Below are 24,686 nucleotides of genomic sequence, written 5' to 3'. Positions count from 1 at the left end.
CCTGGCCTAAATGCTGATTCGTACTGGTTTTAGTAGGAAAAGGCTAGCAATTAATTTAGCCTTACTTCTTTTTTGATGTGAAGACAAACTCCTCAAGTGAAAGTCTGTGGCGTTAATTTTATTAGTTACAGACATATTTTTGTCAGTTGTTATATAGTTTTATATGATGATTTACAGTATTGACAAGATGCAAAAACTTTAAAAATATTTGGATTTCTATTTTTACCAAGCTTCGGTTGCTTTTTTGAAGGATTGTGTTTGTGTTATTGGCCACTGGAGCCCAGCTAAGAACATCAGAACGTTATCCTGCCCTGCCCCTGCAAGTAATGAACTCTTTTCCAGTCTGTAAAATGTTGGCGTTTTGTGGTTTCGTGAAAGGGAGATAGCAGCTAGTTGTTCCTGCTCCCACAGAACATGACGTCAGGGCTGTCTGCTTGTATCAGAGATTGTGACCCCCCTGCAGGCATCAGTGCAGAATTAGGAGAGGAGCATCCCTTTGTTTTATTTTACCATCATGACTACTGCAAGTAATCTCCAATTTGATAGCTCCACTAGTAGTCAGTCTGTTAGCCACAACTTCATGCTCCAGGACAAGCAGCAGTGATGCTTTTATGACATCAAAAGTAAACAGGGATTTACACATACTATTTTTATCTTGATTCTGGCTTTTTTAGTAGTGAAATTACTTTTAGTAGTTGCTATGAATTTTCTTAAAACTTATAGCACTTCTTTCTTTGCTCCTACTTCTATATTGAAACATATCACAAACCATTTTAAAAGACATTAAAATTGCCCCTCCAAAAGCCTCCCAATAGAATTCCTACTTTATTCAGTCATTTATTCTACACTTTGAGAAGACAGAGCTCCCACTGATTGCTATATGTTCATATAACTGGGATTATTTTTGTGGGGTAAGAAAACTGATAAAAAATTAGAAGTGACTATTTTTGTAAATGGATCTGGAAATATTCCAATCTCTCCAGTGCTCACCCCCTGTCTACAAGTGGAGGTTCTATGCACCTCACATGTGCCAGCGTTAATGAGAATGATCTCTGCAAATGTGCTGCATGTAGCTGGGAAAGGAAGAGACTCCAGTGCTCCTGCTTGTTAACATTCTTCTTTGTTTCTGCCCTCTCCAGCTCAAATGTTTTCTAGATGTTTTTCTGGCAGCTTAAGCAGCATTAGTGCATTCCAAACTAGAAAAGTTTCTACTTCAATATCTTACAACTAACTCAATATGTACTGACCTCAAACCCAGGATAGTAGTAATTTGATATTGCAGCTCATTATTGTTACTCCCAGCAAGTTTCCCCTTGGAAGTGCCTGATGCTTCCCCCTCCCTCTCACACACGCCCCCCCACACTCCATTCAGAATTTGTTTTTAATTGTTCAGGAGAAAAAATTCAGACTGTGAGCCAACGGTATATTTCCAGGGGGTACAAGATATTAATAGAGCAACATCGTGGCCCCATATATTGTAATAAACTGTGCTGTAATTTGTTTACCCACCGTAGACAGTAACTAACATTCAGATAAATGGAGTTGGCGCCTGCGAGATTTATGATATACTTCTGTGCTTAGCAATGTTTAATCAGGGAGTTAAAATATTACAGTGTAAAATCCTTTACAAGCATGCACAAACAGAGAACTACCATTAGAGGCTTGGCAGACATACTCGGTGTCAAATAGTACCTCCAGACACTCTCAAAACACAAAGAGGAATATTCAAAGCAGCTACTAACTGACTAACATTATTTGAGAACCACGTCAGAGCTCATTTTTTTAGGGGGGCTTGCTTTTGAAGTGACAGAATGATAGGCAGGGACAAGTGGGCTTGTCTGCAGAGCCCATCAAGCTGAAAGAAGTTGGGGTGGGTGGAAAGCGTTGAGGTGGGGGGGAAGGGAGGTGAATTTTGGTCAAAAAGGTGGTAGATGCCTGTCACAGAGCTTAGACTGTTTGGATAAGACAGGCTAGCATGTGGGGGGATCAGCATGAAGCATCACACCTGGAGGAAAAGACAACTAGCTCCAGCCTCAGTGCCATAAGCCTGGCTCCACAAAGTCTAGCCAACATCTGGAATGGATATCAAGAGACACAGTGCAGCCCTGACTGGCGCTCTACTCTACCTTTGTACTTTTCACTGCAAATTGAAAAGCAAAACAGACATCAAGGATATATTTATATAACTGTCTTCAAGCTGCATTTTCTACTCCCATCTGCTGCACATGATAAGTTTCAAGTGTTTTCTAATAAAAAAAGGATTTTTTTTCTTTTTTACTCCTTGTTCAGTATACAGACTGACCTTTTTTTATTCACAGTTTTAAAGGAACAGTAAATATTTTACAGCCAGAGGAAGTGTCAGCACTGTAAGAGTTTCTGCTATTGACATTATTTAACCACGCAGGCTATTGAGCCAAATGTGACAGGGTGTGAGTCTGTACGTGTGCAGATGCCTGCATTTGCCTCAGTGTGCAAACGAGCTCATTTGCGTGCATTTGTACGAGCACATGTGTTTTGCAGAGGAATGTCCCTGAGAGTTTTTCACTTTATTTTCACATCATGCTGTTGTTATGTCACTCACAGGGGAGGTGAGCCCTGTGTGTACAAACAAGTGCACCCTGTGGTAAACTGCTCTTCAGGACGGACATGCTGAAGGAATGCAGCCTCCATATAAAAAAGGCTCTGGTGTTGCTCTCTGCTTCCCAGCTATGTAGCAGATGAGACCAGATCAGCATTCTAGTCAGGCTGATTAACTATGAGGGAAATAACCAGGATGAGAAATGGTTACATTTGACTGTGAAACTTTGCCTTCTGACCGTAAGACACCAAACTGGGCCTGGCCATACATGGGTTTTGGCAGAGACATGGAGAGCATGGACTGATGCCCTCCTCAGTAAAACCAGAAAGACTCAAATATTACAAAATACATTCTGGATCACATGGGCAATGATGTGTATGAGTAGCCATGAGAAAGTACAGTTATCTGAGGCAGTCAAGTTCATGAGAGACAGTAGGAACCAGAGATACTCATCCAGCCATAAGAAATACCTCCTCTTTAGTACAGAGTCTGATCCCTATCTACCTCACTTATTAGTGTAAATTAGAGACAGCTGCATTAGTTGGAGTTACACTCCATGTAAAATGTTCAGAAAAAAAAGCTTTTTGAGTCCACAGGTGAGAAGTTTCACCAATAGTAGTAACAGGAATAACAATCCTAGAGAAATTGGCTGGAACATCAAAACTATTATTTGCTATTACTTGTTGCTCTCATTAGAAAGGAGAATTGTACTGGGAAAAGCTCCAGTTTCTCCCCATATTGAAAAATTCCAATTTTTAGCTGTTTTAGTACTGTGAACAGGAGATAGGGATGTAAAACAGGCAGTTCTGTTTTGACTGCACAAGTCACCTTATAAGCCTAAATAACTAGTAATATCTCTGTCCAGTCCTTTGTAAAATACATATTATTCACACATTACAGGGAGAACATGAGGCTTAAACAGTGGTCCTAATTAAAATAATCCTGAATTTTGTGTTGGAAATTTATTGCTGTGTTATAGGCATTTATAGAAGGAGAAATATTTTTCTTTTCCTCCATGGGAAACAGTACCCTTTTTTCCATAAAATAGCCTTCAAGGAAAAAGATGTTTTCTTTAAAAGAAGTTCTGTTTTTGTAATAAAATATTTTTAAAGTGAAAAATAGTGTTTTCATCAACATTTCTTATATGAAAAAAGCCATCATTTCTAATTCACTTGTAATATGCTTCACTTTTCAATTAAAAAGTGCAGTATAAAATATTATATTTATAGCATTGTAAGAAGTTATACATTGTGAGCCCCCATGAATTTCAAAAGAGATAGATGTTCTTAGTTGAACTTTTCTAAGTAATGTCTAAATCAATACAATCTGAAAAGTGGATCATTCCATTACATCTATTGAAAAGTGCTAGCTAATGAAACATATTTGCTCTCCTCCATAATATGGAAGAAAATACAAATATCTGATTTTCATTTGCTGCTGTGTTATCAGCAGCAATTATTTTGTTAAACAGCGTAGAGATTTTTGTATTTGGGAGATTTTTTTTACCATTTAAAAGCCTATAACTTCACTTCATTTGGAAAATGGGGTAACATAGGATCTGTGAAGTGAAACTCACAATATAAAGTAAAGCTGGTGAGAAATCACAAAAAAGGAGAAGCCTGTTCTTTAACTGAAACCAGTCACTCTGAATGAATCAGGCAAATTTCACAGACAAAAAAAATTAATAAGTGCTTGCTCTCCTAATTTTGAAAATATGTTTTTCCTTTGAAATCTCACTGGCAAACTTCAGGCATCTTCCCAATATAATTTTAGAGTTTACTGCTTCTGAAGCTATGGTCCCAAGTGAACTTACCATGACAAAAGTAGCATAGGACAAAAAAATTGCACGTTTTTAGTATAGAAACTCTGTGGAAAGAAACTCCAGGCTAGTGTTTGGACATAAAGAAGGAAGTGCTTTTTCACAGCAGTACTTGAGATGTGTTTTGTCATGGATATCCATTCAAAATAAAAGCCCCATGAGTTTGCTTTTTGGACAGTAGGACATTTCATTTCCCTTTTAACAGAAGGGATCATAGATCAAAGGAAAGCAGCCAGGTGGGTCAGAGGGAAAGACCAGCATTTCCTGACCCTATTACTTGTTTACAGATAAACATCAGACAGCTGTAAAAGTGACAATATGTTTTCACAAGAGCAAGAAGGAAATAGAATTGAAAAAATCTAAAGAAACAGAATTATATATCCAAATTTGAAATTCTTGAGTTTAATAATGAATGTTTCTATAGAGATTTAGAATATTTTCAATATTATGTCTCTATCATTTATTTGTATTATCTCATTTATTAAATTCAAATGAAAGGAGTTTTTCTCTATAGAAGGTCTAAAGAAACCAAAAAGTCATCTTTATGTAGTTTGTAGTGACTTTGCAGTGAGGGTCTGCATCAGACCATGCTACCAGATCATCTCATGCAACATAGAGAGCAATGACATTTGCAGACTGTAGAGTTAGATATCCCATACTGAAAGGCCCTGACTGCAAATTCAGCATCAAGATTACATTAAACTCCTAAAATATGCTGAGTGAGGTTCGGTTTCTGAGTTTGTTCCTCCCTTACATTTCATGTGGTATATTTCTCAAACAGGGAACCTGCTCATTCTCTCTGTTTACCAGTAGATAAAGTAGAACTGAAAACACTGTGTTGTACTGGAACGTGAAGAAGTTCAGAGTTCAAAACAATTGCTTGCTACAAAAATAAAGGAAGGCCTCTCCTATGAAATCTATGAACTCGAAACAGGGATACAGAACTAGTCGTTGCCAATAACTTTAACTTCATTTATCTATATTTGGCAAAAATTGTGCTGCAGCTGGAGATGAAATGCTGAGCTAAATAACTGCAGCGACGTGAGCTCCAAAACAGCAATTACTAAGCTGTGCTGCCTTGTGTAAGATTTTACTTTTATTTATTGTATTTAAAGAAACTCTCTATCTATGTTCAGTACAACAAGAACTGCCTGATCAAATAATGCCTGATTGCAAGGTCTCTCGGCTCCACTGTCAATATAATTCAGTGTTTAGTAAGGAAAACATGTTTTTCATGAAGCCAAACTACAATGCTGTGCATGGCAGTTTTATCATTCTACATACCTTTACATTGTCTCTAATTGCAAGGAGTAACTCATATTAAACCTAAATTTGGCTTATCACAGACGATGAATGTATTTTTTTCTTACTATTAGAAAAGCTAATATTTTTAAAAGGCTAAAAGAAAGGGGCACACAATCCCTTTCTTCATGGTTATAAGAACAAAAAACCCGTATTAATAATGTTGTTGGAGGAACTGCTCACCATCATTGTTTCTATCATCTATCTTTTTTAAAAAGAGAACAAGGAAGTTGGGGGCATGTTCCAGGTGGATGTTTTTGTTCTCAAAAGAGAAGCCCAATTAGCTGTAATTATGGGTGATCTGTAGTACTAACTCCACACATGTGTCTACTATCACAGTGCAGCCTCACAGTGGCCTCTCTCTAAAGCACTTCATCTAGGGACATGTTGACATTTCAGAGAGAGAAAAGGAGAAAATTAAGTAACATATGAGTATTCTTCTAGTTGTCCAGGAAAATGGATGCTGACGCCATAAATCTAGCTCCTTCCCAAAAAGTAATGTGACTGAAATAATATCACAATGCCAGAAAAGCTGACTAATTGTCTGGATTCCAAAACTGACGTAATTTTTCCAAGATGACATAGTATTATTAGTAGTATCCAGTCCCTCAAACAGTGAGTTTTGTCCTCATTGACCGTATTTCTAACTCTCTTCTCTTTACTTGCACAGACAGAAATCCTGATAGAAACTCCTCCCTTCTTTCAATTTCTTGGTCATTCTTGAGCTTTTTAACCCTCACAAACACAAATTCTTTCACTATCTGTCATTTTCTAGATGCAGTCAGCAGCATTTCTTTGGGACAAACATTTCTTTGGGACAAACTGCCTTTCAGCAAATGGTTCCCAAACATTTAGGGCCAGTGGATCATTGCTGTTCTTCAAATTAATCAAAATTACCCAGCACTTGTCTGCAGACCATCTCCCATGACTCAATTGACTGACCATGAGCCACTGATGAATACAAATCTACTGATCTATTGTATGCAGAACTGGTGACATTTGGTCCTCATCATCTGCATCCTGGAAGCACCTCAGTCAGAGAAAGTAGCCACATGGATTATAGTAGGTCATATTGTTTAATTTCTCACTAACTTCATCAATGTTAGATTTTTCTGTGCTTAGGGAGAACCAAGCTGTATGTTTATATGTCCTGGAATACTTCTATATCTAGTTCAACATCCTGGCAAAGGCAAGAACTGGAGGTTTGCCTCTTGTCACCTCCTCTCAAATTTTGGGCCTGCCTTGTTTCATTGAATAAATCTTAGTCCAGCACTATACATACAGATACATCTTTTGCTCTTATTTTGTTACTCCAGCGTAGATCTTGTGATTCCGTCCTCTGTTAAATTGCTTGACTTCTGGATAGAAAGGAAGGAAAAGCAAGGTGAAGCAAGCCAAAGAAAGGGATGCAAGTGCTGTACAAATCCTCAGAACTTTTGACGGAATTTATCCACCTTTCATTAGTGGATATAGTCTGTCAAAGCCTTGCTTCTTTCTTCATTTATCCATACTACAGGTCACTCTTGCAGTTCTGTAGACATAATGTAGAAATATTTCAATGTTAACCTACAAAAAATCACCACCAAAATCATCTACAAGCTATAGTTGTTCTCATAGTACTGGTTAGTATAGGAGGCCTTTCAGAATGGAAGTGAGGCATCGCTAAGCACATGCATCTAGCAGCCATTTGCACCCCTAGATCAGGTCTGTTGGATTGACTGGGAAGCTAATTCCAAAGTCCCTCTTAACTTGATATTCCAGTCTGAACAGGTCAGTGATTAGCTGCTCTTCTCAGCCAGGTCCTTGTACCTTGAAGGACATGAAAACCACATTGCAGTTTACTCTTCCTTTGCAGAGTCACTAAGAGGTGGCAGAGTTAAACATTTCAACAGACATCATTTTAAACTCAGTAAGCCAAATGAGCCAAAGCATTCCAACATCAGTGCTAATGCTTTTAAAATACAGTTTGTTTTTTGTTTTTACATCAGAAAGCTCATACTTACATGGACATCCTGCTGAAAAGAGAGACTGCACACATATTTCCAGGGTAATCTAACTTGTACCGGAGGCTGCTAGGGATTAAATGACTGGATGTTAAGGATGTTGACATTCTGATATATGGCTCTCTGCTTCTACTTTAACATCTTACAGCCATTGCACATGTTGAATGTTGTTTGGGCTGTGGTGTTTCAACATAACACAAAGCAGGAACTACAGCAACATATAATTTACAATGGAGAGTCTACATTTTACTTTCACATATAGAACACATAGCGAATTCTTCCTTTTAAAGTAAAGTTTCCTTGTCCATTCATCACACACCACTAATCACCACCACTTAGGCATCTTAAAGAAAATGATGTACCATGTATCAGAAAAACTGACAGGGCAAATGACTGAAATTGAACACATCTGTGCAAATTGTGAAGAAACTGCAGGACTGTTAAACAAACAATAATAATGGCAGTTACATTTCTTTTCTAAAAATGGAATCATTCCCCTGCCATTTACAACAGTTTAGTATTTATGCACCTCCACAATTCTTCAAACAACTATTCTTGAGCTGTTCCAAGGCCTAGACTGTGGTTCTGTCTCTCTGGAAAGATCAACTAGACAAGCACATAACAAAATAACATCCTGACTAACTCTTTGTGTTCAGCAGGATAATAGCACTCAGGAATCTTCTCTTTGCTAACAAGGCTACGTTCTGCTTCAGAAAGATTTTCGTGCACACAGATGATTGTACTTATTCTTTGCACTGAGATCTACCCTCCATTATCTAATTTGCTACCTTTTATATCTTCTATTACATTCTTAGCTATTAAATAGGAAAGACTATGGTGTTGAAACTTGTGTTAATGTATATGATTACCTTGGCAATGGAATTATTTGGTATCTTCTTCTTCAAATTGCTGATATGTATTGACTGTTCTTTGTCCTCTACAGAGTTTTCCTCCTCTGGGCTACAGTGTCAACTCTTTTGTTCCTAGTTCCTCTGTAGTAGAATGGACATAAAGTCTGTCACCTCAACAACCACTCAGATAGAGACACAAGAAAATAATAAGTCTTCTAAACCAAGGAGCTTCTTCTGGAGCAGAAAGCATTTCAGCTGAAAGTCATGTGGTAAGATATAGGCAGCTCATAGTTTTTCCCACTCCTGCCTCAAGTAGACACTGTGCTTTGCCCTTGTAGAGATGAGCATCTTCATTCACATGGGGTGCTGACATCCTGTTTTTGTAAGTTAGCTGCAGTGCAGGTAAATTACTGTCACAGCAGTAAGGCAATTCCCATTTCCACACTCTTCTAATTTGCCTCTGCCTCACTTCAGCTCTTTATGCTGATTTGAGACAGTAATTCTTTCATTTTTATGCCAGCTGAGAGCCAGGCTCACCAGCCTCTGAGCTTATGGTGTATCACCTCTGTGAAGCTCATGGGTTTTTTTGTTTATACCACAGAATTCACTTTCACCTGTTAAAAGAATAACTTAGCTCCATACGTGGGAACATCCTGCATATTTCAACCAAGCATAGCATTGCTGTCATTCTGGCCTGACTATTGCCAGTGACTATTCAGACACAAGACAGTGATAAACCTGATACTGAAGCTAAACTGTCTTTTACAAGGAAGTGCACTATTGATAGCTTGTAACCTGCAATCATTTAAAAGGACAAGCAAAATCATATTGGACACCATGAATTGTGGTTTCAGACAAGGAAATAACTCAGTATCTCATATTATTTGATAGCAAACATTTTCTGAAGGGAAACTATTGTCCTAACCTTTCTAAATAAGAAAAAACAAAATACATGAAAAACGATTTATGAGGCTTACACTAGACTCAAGACCCTCAATTTTTATTTGGTTGGTTGGCCTGTTGGGACTTTTTCCTTGTTATGGAGATATTTTCTTTCCTTATAGTGAGTGTGATATTGTTAATACAAAAGGATATACTGTTGATAGTAGATCTGCCCTGAATATCATTCAACTAAATTTAGCTATAAGGTCAGAAATAAAAGTTACCCTGTTATTAAATCCATATTCTAGCATAAACACTTTGCTAGCCCTTTTCTTCATATGTCAGACAGAAGCTGAGGGGAGGCAATAGTGAGGGACAATAACAATGGAGCCTCATTTGTCCTAAAACATTGCATTAAACTTAGTTTGTAATTTTATTTGCCAAGCTGAACTGTTTTCCCTTAAATTCCCAAGGGCCACCTGGTGAATCAAGAGAGTATGAGAGTGAAGATTAAACAGATTTCCTTTCCTACACTTCCACTCAGGTGAGGGGGAAGGGCTCCAAAGAACCAGAAAATTTTAACTGCATTTTTTTGAGGAAAAAAATAAAAAATTAAGATGGTGTCTTTTAATTTGCTAATTAACAACTTTTACTGTGGAGAATACTGCCAAAATGGTTGAGATTATTTGATAAAGATTCATTAGAGAAGAAGAAAAATAGAAATTAAAGGAATGAAGATCTTAGATAATTCAGAATGTTCCACTGAAGCCAACAGAGCCAAGGATGCAATTTAGGGTGCATAGTTTCCAAATTTTTGTTTCCTGTATTTTCACATATTGCCGACTAAAGCAGTCATTTCTAGAAACTCGATAGGTGCTGTGGGCTGATTATACGACAAATCAAGATCAGGTGAAATAACACACAGCATTTGCCAAAAAGTATAATTTTGAGAATCCTGAAATTATTTCTGGATTTGCAGTGAACGAGTGCAATAAGGGTTTGAGAGCTAGATGCTGATAATGTTGCTATCTATGGCTCTCCTTACTTAGTCTCTTCCAGTTATTACACCTCTACCCAGACACAAGAGACTGGTTCCATTCTGTCCTTCACTAAACACAGTTTTAACCCAAACCACTTTTCTCCAAAGAGAAGGTCCTAGACATTGAACTAGGCATTTAGACTATTCAGGCACTCTCTACTGTTATTTTAATATGCCTTGAGTTGACAAGAAAATAGCACAGTAGCCTAATGGCTACTGAGCCTGTAGACTACCTTAGCCTCAGGGACTGTTCTGAGCCAGTCATAACATGACCTGAATATTTTGTTAAAATCTTTCATTTTTTCAAGCAAATGTCTTAAAAAGAGACTGCCAATCAACCTAAACACTAACATCCTCAATCTGGTTTTGGTGATGTCTCACATTAATTTGTTATTTATCAACCCAGTGAGTAAATCACAGTTTAGCCCAGTGGTTAGGGCGTTGCTCTAAGAAACATGAAAGTGGCTTCTCATCCTCTTCCACTGATAAAGTCATTAATGCAATTGAAACAGTAATGACTTAAGAGCATTTTTACCAGATGGCTCACATTTTCTACTATGAGTAAGACACCAGGATTCAGTCTTTACTAGGAGAAAAGAGGGAATGTCTCCCACACTGAATAAGGATCAATACTCAAGGTAGACTGAGCATGGAGGAAGAAGAGAGGTAAAAAGGAGATAATGATGGAAATTACCCTGTCTCAGGTCAAATAGACAGTAGGTTAAAAGTGGGATTAAAATTCAATTCCTGTCAGCTGGAACACAGACTCAGTTACTACAAAGCCTTGCCTGCCCTCACTTCTTTTACTGCTAGTTTTCCTACCTTATCAGACACATTCATCAAGCCACTTCAGGTCACCTGGCTTTAGAACCTAAACGTGCATTGACAAATTGTTGCTAAGATCCATTTCTGGAGACATTTCTTCCTCTTAACCTGGGATAGGCTTTAAGATGGTTGAGGTGAAACATCCCTCCAGATTGCAGTGTTTGACTAAAAGAGGGGCCTGTAGTGATGAGACTGAGCTGGCATGACTCCATTTCAGATGCCTCAACTATGCAAGAGAAACCTCTGTAATCCAGCTGCCCTGTCCACGTACAACACCTGTTTGCCCTACAGAGATATCATGATAGTTACTGCATGTTCCAAAATCTTCAGAAAAGGTATCAAATACTATTTTCACCGCTTTGCAGTCAGATTCAAATTCATTTTTAGGCTGCTATTACTCTTCAATTCTTAAGAAACCCATCCTAAATTTTTACAGAAGTTTCAGTTAACAATGAAGCTAAGCTCCAACAACACAGTAACCATCCTTAACAGCTGGCTTTTTTAATGGCATCCAAGACAAAGAATAGAAAATGTTTCAGTGATGCTGACCAAAGAGATGTGCCATCTCTTCATGAATAAGAGAAGGGGAAAAGCACTCCACAACTGAGCATACTCACCAGCTGGAAGAGAGGGAGAGGCAGCGGGCAGGTGCAAAAAGCCATTTTGGGGCTCTAGCTGGTTTTCTCTGTATTCCAAAGGACAAACAGCAGAAGAGCTTTCTGTGAAAAGAGACGAATCTAGATTTAGTCCAGAAGTGACTAGTCAATTAAAAGGGATAGTATCCAAACTCACACATTTTTAAAGGATTAGGCCCATCACACACACACTGTTTTTCAATATTGTTCTCTGCAATAAAAACCAAGATTGTTTTCTGAACAGGATGCCAGCTGCTTCCTGTTCATGCTACTAATACATAACACTGCCATTGTATCCCATCAAGGGATCTTCACTCTGATCACCAGCCAGCAGAACAAATGCACTATATTAAGTAAATCCTCATAAAAAGCTACAGAATCGATTGGTGTAATTCAGCCCAGTCACACTGACTTCAGCAACATTTTACTCCAGTTCAGGACCTAATCTGATTTATAATTTATCTTTCACATGATTAACTAACTGTTGTACACTTATACATAAGAAATCCAGTTCTATAGGTTATGTGTGGATCACACAGTTAGTCGCACTTATGTATTATGAACTCTCAGGTGCACTTGCAATGAAAAGGTACAAAAACAGCAGAAACCTTCCTGTGGCATGAGCTGTCTTGCTCTCCTTTGCCATAAAGAAGCAGCTCTGACCTTCTGCAACTCTTGCTGTGAGCACCCCCTTCCCTCCCAAGAGGCAATCTTCCCCAAGAAGCCACGGCCCCATTCCATGTAACTCAAAGCTGCTGTTACCATGGTTAATATTTCTGACTTGATTGGCACCACTAGTAATTGAACTGCAGTCTCTTGAGCACAGCAAGCTCTATTCATTAGCCCCTATTGTGTCAGGACACTGCATCAACCCACATTATTTTTCTGTGTTAAGGGGGAAAAAATCAGCCATGAATACAAAGTTATGTTGCCACACAAGATTATGCAGTTTTGCTCTTGGATTAATTTTATGAAATGAAATAAAATATTGCACATAAATTTTATTTATGTCAATAACAGTGCAATATGAGATAAGGCACCTTCATTCTGACCGCATAATATTATGTACATCTAAAACCCAAAATAGTTTAGTATCAGCTTTATAAGAAAACTTTTGGTTTCATCACCATATTAACAAAACCTTTGCAGTCTCCTGTCTCATTTTCTCACAGTTTATATAGAGTTACTCTTTATATGAACTTGCTGGTTTGAGTCTATATGTGGTGGAATGTTATATAAGTAATGAAAAGAACAATATACCAGAAGGTTTCCTGTATAAGGAACAGGACAGATAAGCTTTAAAATGCACCTTCCAATTGCCTGTTCAAACCAAGACTTTATATATTTTGTAGATTTTAGTAGATTTTATAGATGACGCTATGGTATATATAAAGAAATTAGACCAATTAGAAATTATTTCATAAACCCTGACAATTTTGAGCTGACAGTTTAATAGAAGTAGCCTAAAATATGAGAAATATTTAGTATTCTGATCCCATAAAAACTTCCATAAATTGATAACCTCCAACATCAAGGAGATGGCCATACCAGCAAGTTGTTCCATAATGATCCTTCTGTTCATCCTGCTGCATTTTTATTGTACCAAATACCCTCTTGGTTTCATCTTTGCAAAAGTTTTCATGTTTTGTCTGTTTTATTCCTTTTTCCTGTCTCCCTTAGACAGGACCATGAGAGATGTCTGAGAAATATTCATCGCATAGATTCTTTCCCATGGAGAAAAGGGAAAATGAGAAGACAGTAAGAGAAATGTAGGTGTTAAAGAAAAAAGTTTTGCTTTACTCCATCAGCCTTCCTTGGCATTGTGAGATGGATCTTGGAAAACTGAAGAGTTTGCAGGACTTCAGAAATGTGAGCTAGAGAAAGGTGGATGCAAGAGAGAGCAAGAGACACTGTCAGATACAGACAGTGGACAAACTGCTTCTCATAGTAGCTTGTTATTAAGTGGAGTAAGATATTCTTCACACTCTCAATGCCAAGATTCTCACCTTTCCACAACTTACACTCTGTCTTGAAAAAGCAGTAATTTATTCCAAATTTCTTCAGTTTCCAGCCTCACCTGAGTCCACTGTATTATGTAGAGACAAATATAACGTCACACAAAACAATACATATTCTAGCAGAGATGCACTCATACAACACAACAGTGCAAAAGAGCAGCACTAAGAGATCTGCCTTCCCAAGGTCACAGGATGGATGGCCCTGTCAGTGGTTCTGACCTGTTTCAGCTCTCTCTGAGAATGTTCAGTACTTGGAACATCAGAAAAATCTAGTTGTGTCCCATTTTACACAAATTATTATAGAAGCACACAAAATTGGTGGCACTGTATATTTAGATCCTTTTCCATAGCATATAGATAACAACACTTATCTTTCCCTTTATCATTGTAAAACTTATTTTGTATTTGCAAGGTATTTGGTTGATAAGACCAGAAGTTGCCAAAAGAAAATTCATGGCACTGTGAAAATTCCTTATCTGGTGCATGCCTGCTGCTAGGACTGCATATGAGGAGCACTAAGAGTGACAAATAGACTGTGAAATGCAGTGTTAACTGAACCTGCTTCATTTTGAGTGAGCGATTCTCTGATGCCTAATATGCTGATTGAGCCAACCTATCAAGGTTCTGAGGACACACACTATTTCCTCCTTCCCCACATCAAGTTTAGATTAGATGGTCTAATAGATTTAAAGTCATTAGAGAGAGGACTGGCCAGCAGAAAATAACAAAATACTCATTTCTTAAGAAAAAATGGTTAAAACTAATTATTGATCATCTGTCTCATCCAGCAGTCTATGTCCATGCCTACAACCAATGTAGGCACCCTTTGAAAAACCATTATATGTGATCAAGTAATAGTTTTCATAGCACATATGCCAATGGATATGTCTGCAGGCATCAGATCAAGGCCTGTGGCTCTCACAGTACTAATGCATTCACACTTCTGATTACCTCATTTCCCAGCTGTAAGTTGTTTTAAATGTAATCTTCTGTTAGTTTGTCTTTGGGCATGCATAATCTATACAGCTACATGTCTTCTTGTACTTAGTTTGCATTTTAGGGTTAAACTGATAACTTGATGCACCAGCCCACACCCAGTACCAACAGCCATGTGCTCCCAGAGCATGGCACACGTGCTCCTGTAGCTTTCTGAGATCTTTCTTTCTTTCTTTCTCCAGGGCTCTATTAGGCAGAGCATTGCCAGCAGGTGGAAGGAGGTGATCCTGCCCCTCTATTCAGCCCTAGTGAGGCACATCTGGAGTTCTGTGTCCGGTTCTGGGCTCCTCAGTGCAAGAGAAACATGGAGCTCCTGAAGCAGGTCCAGCAGAGGCTATGAAGATGATTACAGGACTGGAGCATCTCTCTTACAAGGAAAGGCTGAGGGAGCTGGGCCTGTGTAGACTCGAGAAGAGGTGTCTGAGAGTGGATCTCATCAATGTCTTTAAGTCTCTGAAGGGAGGGTGCCAAAAGGTTGAAGCCAGGCTCTGCTCACTGGTGCTGGGCAATAGGACAAGAGGCAGTGGGCAGAAACTGATGCACAGGAGGTTCCAACTCAATATGAGGAAGAACTCTTATGCAAGGGACCATGCATCAGAACAGGTTGCCTGGAGGGGTTGTGGAATCTCCCTCACTGTACATATTCAAGAGCTATCTGGACACAATCCTGTGCCATGTGCTCCAGGATGATCCTGCTTAAGCAGGGAGATTGGACCTTATGCCTCACTGTGGTCCCTTCCAACCTTACCCAGTCTGTGATTTCTGCTCTTTCACAGCCTCATCACCATGTGGGATTTGTAGCATTAAGTAGCCCCACAAGTGGTCATCTCTGGTGTGCATTAACTATACACCCTTTGTTTCACAATTTACGCAGTCCTCTTCAAGCTCCTGCTGGGACCACTGCAAGCATATCTCATGTATGAGCAGACTGGTTATTTTCATGCATGTCAGCTTTCATTCTTTTTGTTGGCCAACATGCCTGCTACATAAATAATCATGGTTTAAGAATAGAGCTAAATTCTATTCCTCTGTTTGACATACTGAACTAACTGTGTATATTCTCAGCTCAGCTTTTTAGAGCAGTTTGTAAACAGCACAAAACCCAGATGTGACTCAAAGGACACTCTCATGTAAATATAAAGAGTCATAATTCAAAGTACGATGTTAAGTTTCAGTAATTCACACCAATTTGAGCTTTCCACTTCAGTGGCAACAAGCATGACCTGACAAATACTACTGTGTAAATTTGTATAAAATTGAGTACATTACAAGGTATTAAAATCATAATAATAGCAGTGGACTTTTCCCTGGAGCCCAGTACATACAGACAGATTTTCTAAAGTGCCTGAGGAATGTAGGTGCATAGGCACTACTGCAGATCAGTGGGATTTCCATGGCTAAATCCCTAGGACCTTTTGGAATCAGTCCCTTGCAATTACTAATTCAGGTACAATATACAGTTATTCACTTCTCTATTTTAATATACATAAAACAGCAGGCTGCATTTGGTCTGATGCTGAGTCACACCTGCCTACGTACCTTTGCAGTGAGATAATAGACGTTGGTAAAGTCATCTCTAATGGGAGAGAGAGCATCTGAGTCTGTCTGTGGTTGTTTATTATCTTTGCTTCTATTCTCTTGGGTTTTTTCTCTTTTTGTTCAGCATCTCCCATTCTTGAGATAATTTTTTCATGTGTGTTTTGATATACACAGAGTTTTTATTCTTGGCCACACACTCTTTTCTCTCTGCATCACCAGGCTGAATTCAGAAGGAATTAGTGACTTAGCTGCTTCCTTCTCCAAGTTGTATTTATGATAATGATGACAGTATTTGGGTTAACTCCTTCTTGTTTTCTGATAGAACTGAAGCAAAATTAAATGTGTCTGTTAGCCAGACACTAGGGAAGTTTTTGGAGTTAGAGGTATGTCAGTGGTACCAGAGCACTGTCAGGGACAAAAGAGACATAGTCACGCAACCCCTATAACTCTCCACCCATACCCATCCAGACTTACTCTCCCTCACATTCTCAGAAAGGAATCCCAAAAAGGAGGGATTCTGTCCCAGACAGTCTTGCAGAGCCCACTGATCGGCAGCATTCATTACATTACACCTCTATCCATTACAGCACAATATCCATCAGTGAAGGAGCAAATCATTCATATATCACAAGGCAGTATTGTGCCTGCATTATGGAAAGGGATTGCTCCTGGAGCAAACATCAAGTGCTGGGAGAGAAGCTCCTAGCAGGAAACTGCGCAGGAGGTCGTCTCACTGTGAGCCCTGAGAGATGACAGACATGGATACAAAGAGATGTGTACTGGTCAACAGCTGCTTGGACACACTGCTTGCTGTTAAGTATAGGATTCCACTGAATAAAACGGTCCCTGTTTCACTCCACAAATGTGAGGAACAAGTGCAGCGGAGTCCAGGTGTATGGATGCTGTTCACTGCACTAACACTGAACCGGCTTCAAAACGGTTTTGTTTAAGTATTCAAACAAACAATAAAAATAAAAGTCTTTTTAGTAACATATTATCTTAATATTTTACCCGGAGCCCCAAAGATATAAGCCATGTGAGGATCGAATCCTCAGAGTTCAGCTCCTCCACAACTGGAAAGCAGTAAGATTTAATTACTTTATGGCTGGAAGATAAATAACAGTCCCTGTAGGAAACTGCAAGTAGTATTGCAAGAGATTAGCCTTATTTGGTTTTGTTTTCTTCTACACAGGGTAATATAGTTGCTGAATCATTATTAATAATTGTTTATGTCACAGTCATGCCTTAAGCAACCCTCCAGGACAAATACTAAAAAGGATAAACCCTAAGCAATAGCTCCAGCAGAACAAGGGAGATTGTGTTTTCCCTGAACCTGGAGCCTCTTGCACCACCAGTTGAGCTGCTCCCCAAATTGCCAATGCCACCCGTGTGTGTGGTACATGGGGTGCTACGGAGCAAGTGGTACTACCTGCCTTTCTTCTGCTGTGGAAACTCAATCACCCCTCAGCTCCTTAACTCCCCAAGAGATCTATCAACGAAAATAAAGCAAGCCTGGCATGCACTCAGCTATGCTGGTCAATCTGAATAATTCCTTAGCTTTGGTATCAGGCACCATGCAGTTCCCACTCACCTCAGTAGGAGGGAACTGGCCCTGTGCATTGCCCAGTTTATCAACATGATACATGCAGTCTGTCTGGAAGATAGACAAGGGGACATATTGCAGTGACATACGAACTCTTTTCAAGTTGTGCATCCTAGGAGATAGATTACATGATGAACATGTGCATTATGCCTCTTCCAGCTTGTGCTTCTGAGATGAACTGTGATGTCCTTCCTGAAGAAAAGTTGCATTTTATCTCACAGATAAAGCTGGCTACCCTTTCAGGAGGAGCCTCTCAGAATTCAGTTCTCAGGTACTTGAGTGCCTAATGAGAAGAGATTCATAACCCTTTGCCTGATGAGATTTTGTGTTGTCTTTCTCTTTGGGGAGAGGTGAAGTAGTACATTTACATTCAGAGAAAGGCAAATAAAAAGGAGCAAGCCTTGTGATGTAAAACCGTCACAGTCCCTGCCTGCCTCCTAACAAAGATGTTTGCAAAGGCAATTCCACCTCATTTCCATGCTTCCCCTCTAATTCACCATCACTTGAGAGAGAAGAAAGAGCAGACAACACACAGTAATTTTTAAAAGGCATTAGGAATAATATTGTGACAAACAAGTCAGCAGCATTTCAACACCTCCAAACACAGAATGGCAGAAGTGCGCCTGTCAAAGCACAGCTACGGAACAATTTCTGGACTTGCCATCCCCAGTGTAAAGTACGAAGGTGGGAAATCTCCAGGAACCTAAAAGACACATAAAGCAGCCTTCCTTCTCCCAGCCAAATTGATCAGGGGGCCTTTTCACTTCTTATACCTTCGAAAACTTCTCTTCCAAATGTAGTGGATGTTAGCATTATTATGAAATCTGCTACACCTGGACTGCACTATTGCTGAAAACAGATTATCTGAAGATAGTAATCTTTTAATAACATCTTTTCAAATTATCTGTTCTCCTCTTGTCATTGATATGTTGTCATATGCTCAAAATTCATTATAAATATTGATTCTAAGGTTGTGTACCTGGCTGGAGAAAACAGGTTAGCGTGGGAGTTTTTAAGAAATCACTCACAAAAAATAGCCCTCTTAAAAATAAATATATTAATATATGGGTAATAAATAATCCAGATTAGCTAGACTTTGTTAGTTAGACTAACAAAGAGGTTGGCAGTGGATATAGCTTAGACTGTGTTGAAGTATGATTTAAAATGATAGGTGCCTTAATCCAGTTTTTTACATTCACACTGCTTACTCCAAGGCTGCATGAACTTGTATCTCACCTGGTCAGTCCCAGGAACAGGCAAAAGTCCATATCCTGAGACCCTTAACTCACATCAATTCTTTCATCTGCGCCCTTGCTCCCCTAATGCCAGGACCTCTCTAGGTAACACATTTGGGCTGGTGGCTCAGAGTTGCTCAGACAATGGGCCAGCTGGATGCTATCACCAGGTACAGAGCATCCAGACCTGTCCATGTGGAGCATCCTTTTGCCCTAAAGCATAAAATTTGAGATCTTAGCTCTTCAATGGTAGCCACTGGGTTACCCCAGGGCTACCAGGCTTGCACCTGAGTTTTGCTCTACAGGGCTCCAAGGAAAAAGTAAAATGCATTGGTAATGACCTTTCTCTACTCCAGCTGCATCTGTGTTATGCTACAGCTCTTCACATATGAGCAAACTGGAGATCTTTTTCAGACTAGAGTTCTTTCCTTAGGCGTGGCCCAGCCCTCATTCTAACATAGTCAATACCTGAACAGGATGGCCATATCCTGACTGCTTTTTAGGGATAATTCTTGTTACATGTTCTGTTCCATCCATCTCTAGCTATGTGCTGGTTAAATCCATTACAGGGACCTTGCTGGCAGTTTATGTGTGGAAAATCACATATCAATGCTTGAGCATACACTGCTAACCCAGGTTAGGTGTAGCTTCTGTGTCCTCAGCTGCCCAGGCAGAGATGAACCCAACATACCCACTGTTGCCCTGGGCTATCAGCACAAAGTCTCACTGTGGCCTGCTCCACTCAATATTCCAGGAGCAAAAATTTGGATCCACTTTTTGCCCTGAACACACCCACACATGGTGCTCAGGAAAGCCTGGGTGGCATTTAACACTGAGGTTGGTAAACCAAGACTTGGAAAGCGGTTTGAACTAGGACTGGCTAAGGTGTTGTATTTTAAAGTGTATCAAGACACTCCAAAAGAAGCGAAAATAATGGGGTTTCCACATAATGGCTATAGACATCAGAGCAGCCTGAAGTAAAAGGCATAGTTTTGTTACTTTGATACTCAGTTTCCATGCAGCCTTTTAAATCAGCCTACTCAAAATCCAAACACGCTGCCCTCTGCACAGAACCACAATGCACACAAAAAGAAATATGAAATGCAATTTGGAGAGACAATATTAGGTTGGAAAATTTTGGACTATTTCTCTTACAGACACAATCAGTGCCAGTTTTGTGTATTTTTCTACCTGCATGAACGAAATAATTACCAGACTACAGCATTCTGCAGTAATGATCATTAACTGCAGTAGCAATATTGCAGACTCTAGGGCCTTATTGTAATCTTCCTCATTTCAGTGTTAAACTACTCTAACTTCATTAGCTTCACTGGAGATACTCCACTTTACACCTACATAATTGAGAGCAGAATCAAGCCTCCACTGCTTTGGAAAATACTGGGTAGTGCAGCACTTTTCAAATAAAATGTAATTAACATGAAATTCTAGATCCATATTGCAATTTGCAGAATGATCACTGCGGGTGCAACATGACTTCCAACTCCCTCTCTCATCTTAATTTAGTTAGAAATAGGGCTGCTTGTGTAATATTTTCTCCATAGCAGCAAACAGAGGCATATTTCTTTTCTTTTCCTATTGTTATTTTTTTCTCTTTATAAATCTTTGTCAACAAAGGATTACTAGCTCACCTGAGAGAGGCAGTTAAAGTCAGATACTTGCCCATAATTAGGGAAACTTGGAATCCTTGACAGTGAACACCTGGCTTCTCATTACTACCTGAATTTTATACTTCCAAGTGTTAATCTCTCCTCAGGGTTTGCCTAGGAGTTTCATTCTGGTATTCAATGAAACCATCAGGTTTTCCAGGCACTGACACCTTTGAAATGTTTTCCACATGGGAACCAATATGAAACATGTGTGATTATTACTGATTTTGCTGCGTTGATTTCTATTATGGTAGCTCCCTGAAAAAAATAGTACAGACAGCAGTAATAAAATCTTTCATTGAATAACTTTATATAGCAGGAAGAGTTGTGTTTAAAGGGGCTGGTTTGATTGGGGGGAGGGGGAGGCATTGCTATGATGAATGGTGTTATCATGATTATAACTTGGTTTAAAGGATTCTAAGAACTTGCACATTTTTTAACCTTGAGAGTAAGTTCTACCAGCACTTCTTTCCTTTTAAAAGCCATCACTGCTTCCATTCCTCATATCTCTAGATGAAATAGGTGGGCTAGCTGGAACCTGGGAGCATGCTGATCGTGAACTCCCACCTAACACTACAGGGCTACAGTTCAGGCAGATTGCTATAATTTCCTTTACTGAGTGCAGAGTTTTCTTCCCAACCTTTACCAGCCTTATGGGCAGGAAAATTTTCTCATTCCTACAAGACCAAATGTGTTGGTAACTTTGTACTTTTTACCCCAGACACTGGAAAACCCAGGCAAAAGGATATCTTTGTGGCTTTTCTTCTGTTAACCAGAAGGATTTACTATCCTGTGCCCGAATAAGAGTTTAAATTATTCCAGGCCCAAAGCTTTTATTGACTACTGCAAGGCAATAGACGTAATAAGAAGTCAAAATCCTCTGAAAGAAAAACACCAAACTAAGAGTTTCCACAGAGCTGAAACTCACTCAGAAACATGAAAACAAGTGACTTTTAAACAGTGCATTTGCTTTTGGAAAGCACCAGGAGCCAATGAGGAGAAGAACACCCAGGTTACCTTAACTTGATCAAGTCCAAGCCCTGATGCACTTGACAATTTTTAAAGTTTTCAGTGAAGTCAGGAAGAGCAGACTTACTGCAGGAGTAAGTAGCATGTTCAGTGAAAGAAAGTATGTAAAACTTGTTTGGGATCTGAAGTGGAAAAGAAAAAAAGAAGCAAAGCAGTGGAAGATTTTGTGACTGATCCTAGTCTGAGCATCTGAATTAGTAGTATTTAACTGATAAAAGAGCAGTTGTCATGGAATCCCAGGAGAAAAACAGAAAAAAACTGAGAAACTCCAAGTTAACCTATGGTGAGCTTTATATGTGAAATGAATTAAGAATGCAAAATGTAATTAAAACATTAAAAAATCAAAAGTGCTGAACAAAGTAGTCTTTGTCTTGAAGTTCAGTAATAAAAAATGGAAAACTCCTTTGAACTACAAGGTTCAACTCAGATTCCAATGTCTAATATGGCAAAGATGCTAAAAATGAGCATCAATATGTTCCAGCAGAACAAGAGAATTTGTTCTTCCCAGAAGATACAGGAAACTTCATGTCCCTATTTCCCAGCACTCAGTTTCATTTAAAAGCAACCAGAGTCCAGTTCTTACCACTGTCAAAGGACACCTGAAAATTTTTCCTGTAGAATAAGGTTGTCTTTCTTTAGTTGCACAATTATGATTGGAGTTCTGGATACAGGCCTGGGAGACACTGATCATATACTTTGAAGGAGACTACATAACCCTGTTATCACAATTGGAATGCAAGCACGTTTCCCCAGACCTTTAGTAAGGTCCTGGATGCATGGCATTTCCCAAATTCCTTGGGGATATCAAATAATCTTAGCAGTATCCTGGTTGCTTGTACTGACTCCTACTCAGCTGAGCTCAGGTTAAAAAAATAAATATATCTTCATAAATATATGTTTCAGATTATTCATAAAATAAAATTAAAATAAAGTAAAAACAACCAAACAAACAAAAAGCCTCAGACCCACACCATAGGAACAGTGAACTTTACGTACCTATATTTGTAAGTAATGCAAGGGAAAGTTTAACTTAGATGCTTCTTCCCTCAACAATTTTTCAGTCTCCATTGACTGTTTCAATTCCTGCATTAACCCCCTTCTCCTCGATTCCCAACAGTCTGTTTTTCCTCTCTGTTGTAATACCCTTCCTGTCTCTGCCTTTGCTTTTATGCAAATTTAGGTTGTCTGGGGTGATGATTATAGAACTGAAAATAGAGTTATACAATAGTCCTGTGCTAGAGCTTTAGACTCAAACAAAGCACAGAGGATCACTACCTGCTCTGCTGGGAGCATTTCTGAGCACTCAGTGCACCTTATGCAATTCTTCAGATCTTGCTATTTGTCTTCCAGTTATGTGTGTCAGGAATTAATTGTCTCACAAGGCTACAGGGCAGATTTGTGCAACAGTCCAGCTTTCTGGGACTGGCGTGTTGCATCACGGATATGTGCCCTGTCACAGAAATGACACATTCCCACTCTCAGTCTTCATATATCTAATTGTATAATAATTCTGCAAGTCCCACTTCCTTTGACATCAGCTTCTCTCATTATAGAGACTATAGTTCTCAGTTTTCTGTTAAAAAACTTCCATAGATGAGGGCATGAAATATGTTGTGGTGGTGCCTCCTGTGAAGAGTTGGTGACTCTGCCCCAGTAAAACTGACAAACTGTTCACTGATGAAATTACACGGCAAATTGGTGGGCTCTGAAATGTTTCTTTGAATTCAGCTCATGAGTTCTCACAATATGAGGAAATCTGAGGAAATGCTAATCTAAACAGCCATGATTTTACCAGTTTTGGCTGAAGAGATTGACTGATGAACCAGCTTTTATTGCCTGTCAAGAGAAATGAGGAATAAAAAAAAAATCCCAAAAGGATTTGAGAGACATACACAAAGGCAATGAAGGAGAAGGGTCAAAAAACTCATAGGACAAAGAAACGTACACCCATGTGATAGGGAGGATCTGACTTAGCTAATGGATCAGCTCAAGATGTGGAAACACTGTCTTGTTCAGAAAATGGCAAGAGAAATATCTAAACAGAAGCAAGAGTACCTGCTTCCAGCCTAAATGATGTACCAGGGGAATAAGGAAAAGGCAAAGAAATGTATATAGGATTTATCACATTTATCTTGTGCTAGTAAGTAAGGAGTAAAAGAAAACCTGAACTGAGACCTCTGAGATAGTATTAATAAATATATCCATGCCACCCTGTATACTTGAAATGTAAAATAGTGAGCTCACATACTTGCCAATAGTGATTTCTAGGAAAAAATTTTTAAATTTGTGAAGTCTAAAGAGTTGGTGTTGTGTTTAGTGGAGGGAACAAAAAAAAAAAAGTTGTTTTGGATGAGAACAAATGTTTCATTTTGTGTTTTCCAATTCAGTCAACAGCAAAATATACTTCATTGCTAGCATCACTTGCAAGTCAGGCATATACACAGGAAAACAAAAAACCATAGATTTATGTTGTCTGTTGCACTGGAGAAACCCAAGGGGAAACTCTGTCTGACAGGCAAAAAAAAGAAAACAGAGAGGAAAGAATTCTTATTTCAAAATCTCTAACTGGATTAAAGTGACGGGGAACAAATGACTACAAGCCTCCGGAGCTGAGGACTTCCATCTCTAGGTGTGCTGGTGTTTCTATTATGAGCCCCCACTTCAA

General features: G+C 39.0%; 1 long non-coding RNA gene across 1 annotated transcript in view; it reads right to left on the bottom strand.

Moving 5' to 3' along the window:
* LOC125322616 overlaps positions 1 to 24,686 on the bottom strand; it is a 235,961-nt gene that overhangs the window by 50,700 nt on the left and 160,575 nt on the right. Inside the window, exons 9-12 of the long non-coding RNA XR_007202114.1 lie at positions 11,917 to 12,018; positions 8,572 to 9,669; positions 7,703 to 7,771; positions 6,982 to 7,230 (exon numbers count right to left, since the gene is read on the bottom strand). This is a non-coding gene — a long non-coding RNA (uncharacterized LOC125322616). The remainder of the gene's footprint in view (positions 1 to 6,981; positions 7,231 to 7,702; positions 7,772 to 8,571; positions 9,670 to 11,916; positions 12,019 to 24,686) is intronic.

The sequence above is a fragment of the Corvus hawaiiensis genome, chromosome 3 (assembly GCF_020740725.1).
Source record: "Corvus hawaiiensis isolate bCorHaw1 chromosome 3, bCorHaw1.pri.cur, whole genome shotgun sequence".
Classification (NCBI taxonomy): Eukaryota; Metazoa; Chordata; class Aves; order Passeriformes; family Corvidae; genus Corvus; species Corvus hawaiiensis.
The sequence above is the reverse complement of the archived record's forward strand: the minus strand, read 5'-3'. Positions and strand labels throughout refer to the sequence as shown.